General features: G+C 37.8%; 1 protein-coding gene across 3 annotated transcripts in view; it reads left to right on the forward strand.

Moving 5' to 3' along the window:
- The window catches only part of ASTN2 (astrotactin 2), a 570,610-nt gene that overhangs the window by 392,564 nt on the left and 165,383 nt on the right, over positions 1 to 12,663 (forward strand). The window lies entirely within an intron of this gene.

Consider the following 12,663-nt stretch of genomic DNA (forward strand, 5'->3'; position numbering starts at 1 on the left):
GTCTAAGACAAAAGCAGAGCAGTATAATTTTATTTTTTCAAGGGACCTAAAAACTATTATATCCAGGAAAGTGTAAAATGAGAGAAAAGTGTTATTTCCCAAGTGCAAGTAAAATAAGGGGAGGCCACTTAATGCAACTTAATGACCATTATATGAAACATTTTGCTCTTAGATGTAGAAATAGCTCAATATTTTAATTTCCCATAAAAAAAAGACATTTGCATAAAAAAAACTTTATTTGGAGTAAAAAAAAAAAGGGATTTGTCCTTATCTTAGCAAACATTGTCCTTTAAAATATATGCACTAATATATATACATATATATATATATATATATATATATATATATATATATATATATATATACACATATATACACATACATACACATATATATACATATACATATACATATATATACATATATATATATACACACATATATATATATATATATATACACACACACACACACACACACACACATATATATACATATATATACATACACACACACAGCTAGCTATCTATATATGGTATTGAATAACTTTCACAGTTTTTAAACATGATTTGCGGTACTTAACAATGAAAGGGAAACAAAACACAAATTATGTCGTGTAAAATGTGGAAAAGTTATGGTAAAAGTCAGAAACTTGACCCATTAAAATGCATTAGGGTATGGGAGATTTTCAAGAAAGTGTAAAACTGGGGGTTCATCAATATTTGTATTTTTCAGTTTTGCCTGTGTCAAATTATTAATTACAGTGCACCACAGCAGTAACTTAGAATTCTAGTGCCCAGGGCGAGAAAAACAAATGCCGCCCCCCTAGCCCTCAATTTTAACAAAATGGACCTAAAATTTTCCAAAATTGTGCCCCCCATCAGCGTTGCGCCCTGGCCGGTCACCCCTGTTGCACAGCCCTAGTTACGGCCCTGCAGCGCACATATGGTTTTCCACATGCTTCAAGAAATATTAGCAAGTCAATTCTGGGTTTGAAGCAGCCACATCTCAGTGCAAAGGGCAGAATCAAGTGTGACACTAAGACAGCGGGCTTGGGAGATAAGGAAACTGTGGTGTTATTGATAGTGTGGGAGATTTTGGGGAAGGTAGAGAATAGGGAAGATGTTAAACTTTGTTTGTGACATATTGAGTTTTAAGTAGTGGTGGAACATTCATGTGGAGATAGCAGAGAGTTGACGACACAAGATGGTACAGAAGGTTAGGAGAGGTAGATTTTGGCGTTATCATTAGGCGAGGGTTGGCAAATTTTAGCCAGTGTGGCAAGTCTATTAGGAATAGTTTAAAGTTGAAACAAAAAGCAGGTGGCCCATTATGGGACTGGAACAGGGGGCAGATATCCCATCAACCCAGCATAGAGGTGGTACTGGAGACTGAATGAACATATTATCCCCCCAAAAGAACAGGTGTAGAGTAACAAAAGCAGAGGGTCAAGAACAGAAACCTGAATGACAGAGTGGATGGGAGGATGTGCCAGAGGTTAACACATTAAAGGAGCAGTTCATTTCTTGGGCTAGCAGACAGACCCCTCTCTTTGAGCTTTGCAGGTTTTGCTATGTAAGCACAGACCCAGTGAGGTGGCCCCTATAATACGAAAAGCATCAATGATTTGGGCAATAGCACATGCTCTCATGGGAGGTGAAGGGATAGACCCGGACATTCCCTTGTGCTCAAATGCTGGTTTCAGGGAGCTGATGGGGTTGGAAGGTTCAGTGTTGTGGAGAGGGGCGGGAGTTCACACCATTGGTCAAATATATATAGACAATCAGTTAGCTACATATGAACAATTGAGAATGGCCTTCCCTTACTCAATAGCCGGTTCTTACGGTATCTGCAGCGGAGAGTGCCCAGTTTCTTGTGGATTTGCTTCAGATCTCAGATTCTCTGTTTAAAAATGTATTACGGTCTGTGAGGTCGGGTAGGACTAGATTTGTGCTCTATGCCTTATTGTTGCCTCCGGAGGACTAGATCCGCTCAATAAGAAATGGAAGGCCAATCTGGGGGTTCTTTCCAAGGAGTGGAGAATGGTGGTGGGAGGTACTAGACATGCCACCTCTTGTCTTAGGTTCCAGTAGATCCATTTTTACATGGTACACCGAGTATATGTAACATCGGCTAGGCTGCAGTGGGGCGTTGCACCTCCCTGGAGTGCCCCAAATGCGGTAATCCTGCAGCCACTTTTTGGCATCTTCTATGCTCATGCCCAGTTTAATCTTTCTGGTCCAACATTTGGGAATGTATAGTCTCCACACTACCTGTGACCCCTTCGCTGTGCCCTAAGATCTGTCTGTGCCCTAAGATCCTCCACATTACCTGTGACCCCTTCACTGTGCCCTAAGATCAGTAGAAAAAAATCTGAGCAACCCACTCTTTAAATACATAATTACCTTTTACAAGACATTGCTGTACAGTGTTTACAGCGACATAGGTAGGGATCAGGGTTAGTTAGATAGGATGTTGGGTATGTTATTTGTATACTGTAACTTAAAATCTCAATAAAAATACTTGGTTAAAATAAAAGGAGCTGTTCAATAGGAATAGGAAAGAACTGAAGATCTGAGAGCGTGGATTAGGCTATGTTAAAATATTTATTTTAGCAATGTATACTAGCTACCTGAAATGTAGCAGTGGACTCTGTCTGACTCATGTAATCTGTATACCTTGTGACTATTTTTAATGGACACAGATGAATTAGTGGCAACATGCCAACTTTATAAAGTTTCAATACTATGAGCATTCCCATTCCAATATATTATCTTTATGGCATTGGAATACTTAAGTTGCCAATATATAGTGCACAAAAGAATTCCTGGCAGAAGAACAATTATAAATGACATGGCAATTGTCCATGTTCATATGTGGAATTCCAAGATATGGGTGTTAACAAAAAATGTAAACGTTGAAAGAAACTGAGTGTGATTTACTAACTTTGAACGAATGTGTGTGCTAAAACCAATAGCAAACAATCAAAACTAGCATTGATCTGTCTAAATCAATCAAATTATAACAACCAAACATTTGCTTTAATTACAAGTTTGCACTCTATTGTTGAATCACAATCTTTTTTTTCATAATATAAAATGTGCCTATACTGTACATGCTACAACTTTAAAGGCCACATAGGCCATTTTTAGTTAAACTAGCTACAGGTACCAGCATGTATGGAGCCAAAAGGTCCAAAGACCCTGATCCAATAAGGATCTTTCAAATGTTGGGTGGTAAGTGAGGTCAAATGATGATCACATCTAACCGTTAATATTAATATCGGTCGCTTTAACGATGTTGACCCGTCGTATCTAGGAACACAGATTAGCACACAAAAAATATATGGGCACCTTTAAAATGACTCAAGTAGTTAATGAAATCAATTTTATGTGGTTCATTACTATTGGTCATATTTATGTAACTCCATATACATACAGGAAATTTAAAAATAAAGCTCTTTTTGTCAGCTAGTCTAGGTCACTGGTTTCTACAATGCTATTACATATAGTGATGATGAAATTTACAATACCAGGGTTTTATAGTGTACATTACAATAATACAAATGTTATGTTCATTTGTGTATGGTATGAGAGCAGCATAATTTCAGCTGCAGGCCTACGGCTATCCCGAATCCCAAGTCACTTACTTAGATCGATACGTAACTTGTCCTGTTAGCAACAAAGTATGCTGCAGTTGATTTCTTTTTATTCCCTTGATATATTTACACATTTTGCTTACTTTAGCTTTTAAAAAGAGTGGTGCCTTAATAAACTAACCGCCAAATAAATATATTTTAAAATTTTGTAAAGCTTAAGGTCCTCCTTTAACACAGTGTTCCCTTTGCAAAATTGATATGTGGGGGATATTTTATACAGCTGCTACTGCAAAAACAGTGTCTAAGCTGGAAGCATTTGATTGCTGCTTGTTCCCTGTGTCATCTTAATGTAACCAGAGCGATTTAATACAGCATTGTATGCTCTTGTAGCATATACCAGAATGAGATCTATTATACAGAATGCTTCTGACATTTGCTTTTCCGGAGTAAGATGTTTTTCTAGAATTTAAGCACCAACCCTAAATTATAGTAGAATTAAAAATATATGCTATCTGGGTCATTCCACATCAGATCACCCAAAAAAAAAAAAAAGAAATGTAACACCCATCTCAGATTTTAACAAAAAAATTTTAGTTGAGAGGATGTCCAAATAACTATTTCTGCAAAAGATTTCGACTGCCTGACCATTAGTTTCTAAAATACAGATTTTTAAATGTATTAAACTATTTACTAATTGCGGCATATGTATTCCAGTTTTGGAGCATCACAGTTGTTTATTAAGGAATCACCATGAAATTTTGACCCCTAAGGCAACTTTTCCTCATGAATCCAAACCAAAATTACTGTATCTGCCTTTCATTTCATGTTAAAGCAAAAATGCAAGCATTTGGAACAGAATTAAAAACGCTAGGCTAAATCAACATTAGCTTTCCCAATTTTTTTTAGGTGTTTAAGAAGGGTATACATTACTACCACAAAAAAAAAAAAATAAATAAAAAAAAAAAAATCAGCATCGTACTCCGTTTCATAGTGGAGAAAAAAAAAAATAATGAAGTTGATGTTCGATTATTGTTGTACCATATACATACTTTACACAAGAAACCATGACATTTAAACATAACTGAAATTGAGTGAACAATCACATTAATTTCCACTTGTTTGGAACCTTTTGTAACGGTCTGTAATTTTCCTTAAAGTGTCAGCAGACAGGGTATACTAGGGTATCAAAATAAATAAAAAAACTGTAGCGCTTCCCTTTTTCTGTAAATAAACTCAGGCAGCTGTATTCAACACCTAGATCAACAAGAAAACTTCTCTCACAGGGGGTCCACTCTCCTATTATACACAATAAATCAATATTCCTGGCGCCAATAGATTATGTAAATATATGTAATTCTCTAAATATCACTCTGTCTGATTTGATAACCAGGAATACAGCACATATATTGTAGAAATTATATTTAATAAATAAAAGGCGTCTCCACATTAATAGCTGTGTATACAGCAATGAATATAGTGATTTCTAATTCAATCAATAATAATGACGTCAATTGCACTTGATGGCTGTTCCCAGTCCTGTATGCAATTCTCATATCATATGGAAAAAAATCGGACCAAAAATTGTTCCTTATTTCATTGTTGCGTAAGTACTTAAGTTCTAATATCTGTGAGTTCAGTGGTTTGCTTCAAAAAACATACTGCAGTGATCAATAAAAATTACTTCTCTAGAAAACTCCCCAGGTCAAAGTCTATATTCAATTCTCTCGGGGCTAGAGTGGAAACATCAAAAATCCACCTAGCCTCCTCTCTGTATATATGTGTAATTGTCATATGCCGGTCCCCCGGAGCTTCTGTCCGGGGTCTGGCGCACTTACCTCTCCTCTCAGTCCGGCTGTCAGCAGTCACGTCATTGACTGTTCTGTGCACGTGCAGAACCGCTTCCCCTTCAAGACTCTGTCTCGCTCCCATTTGCTGTCCATTCATTGGCAGCACTATATCAAGCCTCTCCTCTCTGTCCTGGGTGCTGGTTCTTTTAGTCAGCTTGCTGCCTTTAGGACTTGGCTCCACATGTGTCCTCAAGCTGTTCCTGTGAATCCTGTCTGTAGACTATTTCCTCCAGCGTGTTCCATCCACTCCTCAGTGGTAACGCTCTGTAGCCCATCGCACCAGCTGTCTCTGTGAATCTGCCCACAGACCATTACCTTTATCTCCCAGGGTTTGTTAGGAACTTCCCTAGGGGTCCGCGACCTGTAGCGTGGAAGCTGCAAAGTCCAAATTCCCTTGCGGGGATCCCTGGCGAAAACCTTTTACATTGTTAGACTCTGCACCCCTAGGAGAAGTAGCATCAATCCCAACAGAATCTAGGATACAATTAATCCTTGAATTTTCTGATAGTAATGTAGTCTCACCCTCTCCAAGATTTTTCATTTTCCTTATACCTATACATTTTAAACGTGATGGATGGGCATTATGTTTGAGAGCATAATGGTTAGATACACTGTGTGTTTCCACTTTATTTTTAATATTTCTACAGTGTTATGAGCACACAATTTGCGAAGGGGTATGCAAATCTATTTATCGCACAATGGGAGAACCATACCATTTGGCAGAATAACCCTGTTGCTGGATCACTTATAAATAATTTATTTGTGGCTGAATAATGTAGCTATTATTGTAGAAATGTATTTCAGTTCGTGGTGTAGGCACCAATGTATATAATTGCAAATGCCCTTATCGTGTTACATTGGGATGTGTTTTATATGGAAAGGTCTTGGTTCGGGTTGTAACTTTTCTTTGGGAATTCCCAAGGTAGCAGTAGAGTGGAGGAAATGTATTTATTTCTGAGGCATATGCCAGGGGAGGAAATGTGTATTCTGCAGCTCTATGAAGGACCCCATATTAATTAGACCTTTTGAGGTGTGAGTGTCCAACACACCTGAAGACGCAGGAAGGTTTAATTAGACTTGCTGTTAGATATCCTGTCTATAAAACAGGATGCAGGAAATCACAACAAGCATAAATTGCATTTAAATATATGTTTGGGGAAACCTATTGCATCATGATACTAAAAATAACTCAGACTTCAGGGGGCTGGCTTACCCTGTGAGGCTGTGTCCAAAACTGTATAAAACAGCACTGGTTTGTACTGAAATGCATCATTCTTGTTTTGTCTGACCTCTTGATCACTGGTACCTTAAACCGGTGTGAACTGTCCTTATCAGGGCACTTGAGCAAATAAACCTCACTTGCTTCAATGACCTGCTTGACATCTTTCACGCTGAAATTCCTGTGACCAACAGATTATACCCAACTCTAATCCGTTCCCGGCTGTCCTGAGGTTTGGACCCAGCATTCTGGTACCACTGCTCTGCCCACTACCCAGCAGCTTTGGCCAGTGTGATAGGCCAGGGTGGATCCATCCACAGCAACTATGATCTATAGGAAGAAGTCAAAGGTACCAGCCCAGGTGCACAAGCAAGGGGTAAACTAGTAGTGACAGTTACCCAGAAGGATCCCGGTTCTGGATGCAGGAAAGGAGTCCAGTGGTGGCAGCAGCTTAAGGCCCTCCTACTGTGCTTAGAGGGCGCATGAGATAAAGAAAGGAAACAGTGGCACAGTAAGCCCAGTCGGTTCCCAGCTACAACAGAGAGGGTGATGCATCGTGTCACAAAAACCTATGCCAAACAAATATCAGAGTTGAGACGTTACTTAGATGACGTGATTTGTATTTGGACTGGTGGCAGGGAGAATTTGAATTTGTTCATTGATTTTATCAATACGAATTCTCTCAATTTACATTTTACAGCTACCATCAGCAGTGAGAAAATAGAATTTCTTGATTTAGAAATATTCATAGAAGATGGAAAAATAGAATCCAGAGCATTTCAAAAACCAGTTGACTGCAGTAATCACTTACCAGCGTCAAGCAATCATCACATCAACTGGTTGCGCAGTAATCCTAGCGGGCAATTCCTACGAGTTAGGAGAAATTGTTCGAAAAATGAGGATTATGTTAGACAGGCAGGAGAGATGAGGGAGAAGTTTATTGAAAATAAATATGATCCAGTAATGGTGAATGAACAGTTTGAAAAAATGAAACATTTTGATAGACTAGAGCTTTTGAAAGGCTGGGATAAGAAAAGTAAATCAGAAGGTACAGAGACAGTCAGATTCATCACATGGTATAGTGATCAGACTCCCAACCGTAAAAAGTGCAGAAACACCGGCCCATCTTACTAGGGGATGAGAAATTAAAAGGCTTAATACCAGACAAACCACTTATTGTATTCAAGAAGAGTCAAAAACTTAAAGAACAAATTGGTTAGGAGTGCAATCCCCATTAATGGTAATAACAGGAGTGGTACCTGGCTGAACTAAGATAAAGCGGGATTCTATCATTGCAACAGATGCCAGGCTTGTAGGATTACACATTCCACCAGCACCAAACCAACTACAGAATTTGTCTCTACTTCCAATGTGAGCAAATTTCTGATAAAAAAGACAAGATGATCTGTGACAGCACAGAGATTATTTATCTTTTGACATGTCTGTGTGATTTACAATATATCAGACATACCATAAGTCTGAAAACCAGGACTGGCAAACACTGTAAAAAATATTAAAAATAAAATGGAAACACACAGTGTGTCTAACCATTATGCCCTCAAACATAATGCCGATCCGTCAAGTTTAAAATTTGTAGGCATAAGGAAAATAAAAAAATCTTGGAGAGGGGGGAGACCACAATACAAAGATATCCAGAGAGAAGGCAAGGTGGATTTTTGATGCTTGCACTCTAGCCCTGAGAGGATTGAATATAGACGGCGACCTAGGGATTTTTCTAGAGAGGAAATACCTCCATAATGGTATTAGAGGTGTTCTCTAATTTATATCACTTACAGGAACCTTTATTATCAAGCAGAAATGAATCATCTTTCGGTTGACCTCACTCACAGAGTTTAACCATATCCCTCGGCATGCTAACCCGCAGTGGAACGCATGAGACGTCATGCGTTCAACAGTGTAACCGCCGAAAATGAAAGTTAGGCTTTTGAGATGCAGGTTGCGCTCCAAAGAATCAGGAAGGGAACTATGAACAATGGAGAACCACTCCCCTGTGCTGTGAGGGACGGAGGGAACTTATTGAACACATTTATCCTAAAGCAGGATTTTTATTCATCACTGCAGTATGTTTACTGAAGCAAACGGCTGAACTCACAGACATTAGAACGCAAGTACTTACGCAACAATGAAATAAGGAACAATTTGGTCCAATTTTTCCATGTGATGAGAATTGCATACAGTACGGGGAACACCCATCAAGTGTAATTGACTTTATTAGAAATCACTATATTCATTGCTGTATATACAGCTATTGATGTGGAGACGCCTTTTATTTATTAAATATAATTTTTACAATATATGTGTTATATTTCCGGTTATCAAATCAGACAGTGATATTTAGAGAATTACATATATTTACATAATCTATTAGCCCCAGGAATATTTGTTTATTAGACAGTGTATACTGCCTTCCACTACTACCTTGGATAGTAGGCACTTAGTTACACAGAAGACATGAATAAAAGTAATAAAAAACACTTGTCTCTTGAAGGCCAGGACAACACATTTGTTGATTGGTTTCGTTTCATGAAGTGTACCAGCACATCTTGTTCCTCCCCATTACAGTGAATAATATACCCAATGTACCAGATGTTATCATACACTGCTGCTATGTATGTTCCAGGTTGCAGATCCCTTTTGTGGCTGTGGTTATTGTGACACAAACTGATACCTGCTGTCTTCATGTCATCTGATGACAAGGGGTATATGGGTAGCTCTTCATTATTAATTGGCAGGAACACGTACTCATCACAGATTTCAGCCTCAGTCTTTGCCGTTTCTAGATGGCTATGCAGCTTGGTTTTGCAGTCTTGTATTAAGTACTAGTGATTGTAACCAATTTACTTTGGTCAGGGTAGGGCCACTGCTTATAGACAATTGTGTTGTCATCATCCATGTCACTACCATGAAAAAGTTTTTCAACTATTTTCTGAAGGGCTTCCAGACCTGGGCATTTGTCATATTGATGAAGCATACAAGTTTTGGAGACTGAAGAACAAACAAGGATTTCAGTTAGGTCTTTGTAGTCCATCTTTAGAGGTAGAGCAGCAAGCAATAATTGAAAGAAAGAAAAGCTCTTTCAAGTTTACTAGGAGTAGCTTTTTATGTTTGTGAATTCTTTTTCCTCTTGGAACTTTTACAGAAAAACTCTTCCTTTCCAGGGCACATCCGAGAATGTTTATCCACTTTATAAAACTGCCATACCTGATGAATGATTTTTACAAGAAGGGCTTTCCCTCTATATTTTCTAGATTCTGCCAGTATGCCATGGGTTGCTTTAAGTTTTCTTGATTGTTTTAGCATATATTCTGACATTAAATTATTCTGCAGTCTGTTTAATTGTCCAGATGTTTGGTGCCAGAGTTAATATTATTATTACTTCTTGTTGGTGCCTCTTCACACTTTTGCTTTAATTCCTATATCAAACTCTGTAAATCATCACAACCTGAACATTTGCATACTTCCTGGGGTAATTATAGTGATGTGCTAGGAAGAGACAATATTTCAGTAAGCTTTTCTTGAATGGCGCTGTACTTGCCTGCTCTCTTTCTTTCTTTTAGCGTATGCCTCCCAGGGAAAAATGTATCAAGCTACGATTTTTTCCGAGATTAAAAATAACGGCAAATTGTGGGTGATAACTGTAAAATGTATTAAGCTGCATTTTTTTACTCTGATCTTCAAAACCGTTGGTCATCTCTTGTGCTTTGCTGGGATTTCAAACACGCCTGTGTTTAGTCAACTCTCCCGTTAAAATTTTCATAGACAATACGCTGCTTCCTAGCTGCGATATTAACAAACACATTACTGTTACACTGCCTGTCTATAGAGCCGCAGGTCCTGGCAGCTGTGAAAAGTTAAAAAAAAAAAATTGTTAAATGTTGAAAGACAAAAAAAATAAATAATGAAAAATGTGTGGGAAATCCCCATACAGTATAAATATAGCTCGCAGCTATATTATACTCATTAGCGTCGGAAGCAGCGTGTTGTATCTGGCGATTTTTAAAGCAAACTCGCTTAATTGCAGCTTCATACATTTGGAGACTTGTATAGCTAGAGTGGCAAACAGTTGAGACTTCGATCTCTAGTGATTTTTGAAACAGCAATTTTGACAGAAACACATCTCTGGTGATTTTACATCAAATCTCTGGTTAATACATCGGCGAGTTTCACGTCTCCCAAGAAAATCACCGGATTTTCAAAATCAGAGCTTGTAACATTTACACCCCGGTGTCTTTTCTTTACCCCATACAATTCATTGGTGTACAACCATGCTTTGTAATACGTTCATTGAGCTCATCTGTTTCTGCAGGTTCAGTTAAACTCTTCGCTGGGGATTGAACTTCTTCTATTGGCATATCTATGTCTGTTTATTCTTTAGAGTGCGACAGTTGAATTCTGCATTTTGGGCAAAGTTTCTGTCTTGGTTAATAAAAGCAAAAAGTTGATGCTCACCTTGTTCTTTGGCCCACTTCAGTGACACAACGCTTAAGCTTTTTCTGGCTCCTTTTTTATGAGATAAGAAAGGATTACAGCCTGTTTTCTGAAACTCTTCATAGTTTAACAGCAGTACCTTTTCATGATAGTAGCAGATTGAGGTTCCAGAATCACTGGTTGCATTTGAAACCAGTTCTTTTTCTTAATCTGTAAAGTAGTCCCAGCTATGTAATCCAATGGTTTTTGAGTAGATAGTAATATGGCAGTCAGTATTTAAAAGACTACCAAATGTGCAATTTGGAGGAGAAGCTGCCATGGGTGACTATCCTTCTGTCTCCCTCTATCTGGAAAGTTCAGTTTTGAAAGGGAATCCCCTTCCCATCAGTTTCTGTATAGGAGGGTTATCACATTGCTTCAGTTTGTTCACTTTTTGGGTATACTTTTTAAGCAAGCATGGATTTTTGTGTAAATTATATATGCGATGCAACAGTAATTGAACCTCAACTTCATTATTTTTTCTCTCCACTATAAAACAGTACCATGCTGTTTTTTTTGGAGTAATAATGTATACCTTTGTTAAGCGCCAAAAGAATTGGGATAGCTAATGTTGATTTAACCTAGCATTTTTAATTCTGTTCCAAAAGCTTGCATTTTTGCAGTAACTCGAAAAGTAAGGCAGATACAGTAATTTGGTTTGGCGTTTTGGATTCGGGAGACAAGGTTACTTTAGGAGTCAAAATTTTGTGGCAATTTCTTAATAAACACCTGTAATACTTCAAATAAACTGGAATAAGCAAGCCACTATTAGTAAATAGTTTAATACATTGAAAATGATCAGACAGTCAAGATATGTGGCAGAAATAGTTTTTTGGACATCCTCTCTTAACGGAAATTTTTTTCGTTAAAATCTGGAGATGGATTAGTGGACACACCTATATGAACCGAAATGGAATGATCCATCTTTCTCCACATTGTCCATGGCATTGCCCTGCTCGCTAAATTGTTTAGCAGCCCTCACCATAGTGAGTGTAGTAGTTTGAAATTATGTTTTTTTTTTTTTTTTTTTGGATTCAGTTCTATTTTATAGACTGTATAAAACTATAGCCAAGTGACTTAACCCGCTTTCACTGCATGGATTTGTTATTTTAATTTTGTGCATACTTTCCTTCCATACATACATTGAAAAATTATATTCGCTGTGAATTAATGCTTGAACTCTTCCTAGAGAACTTGAATGTTATTGGAGGTTTTGCATATAGACCAATTCACTTCTAGATATCAGCTAAAGAAGTCCAAATTTGATTTATGCAATAGTGTGGTTTTATGCAGACTTGGCAGGTCGACTGTAAAATTAGTAGTGAAAACACCAAATTCTGACGCCTTTGTAGCCCAGCCCCTACGTATCTACTGATCCTTTAACAGTGTTTTCTGCATTCTTCTGTAATACTATTTTGTACAATGCATAACCTATAGTTTCTGCTATAATATAATAGACAAATATTCACCAGTATTTACTCAGTAATTAACACAGATTATATGGATGAATT

Source organism: Mixophyes fleayi, chromosome 9 (genome assembly GCF_038048845.1).
Source record: "Mixophyes fleayi isolate aMixFle1 chromosome 9, aMixFle1.hap1, whole genome shotgun sequence".
Taxonomy (NCBI): domain Eukaryota; kingdom Metazoa; phylum Chordata; class Amphibia; order Anura; family Limnodynastidae; genus Mixophyes; species Mixophyes fleayi.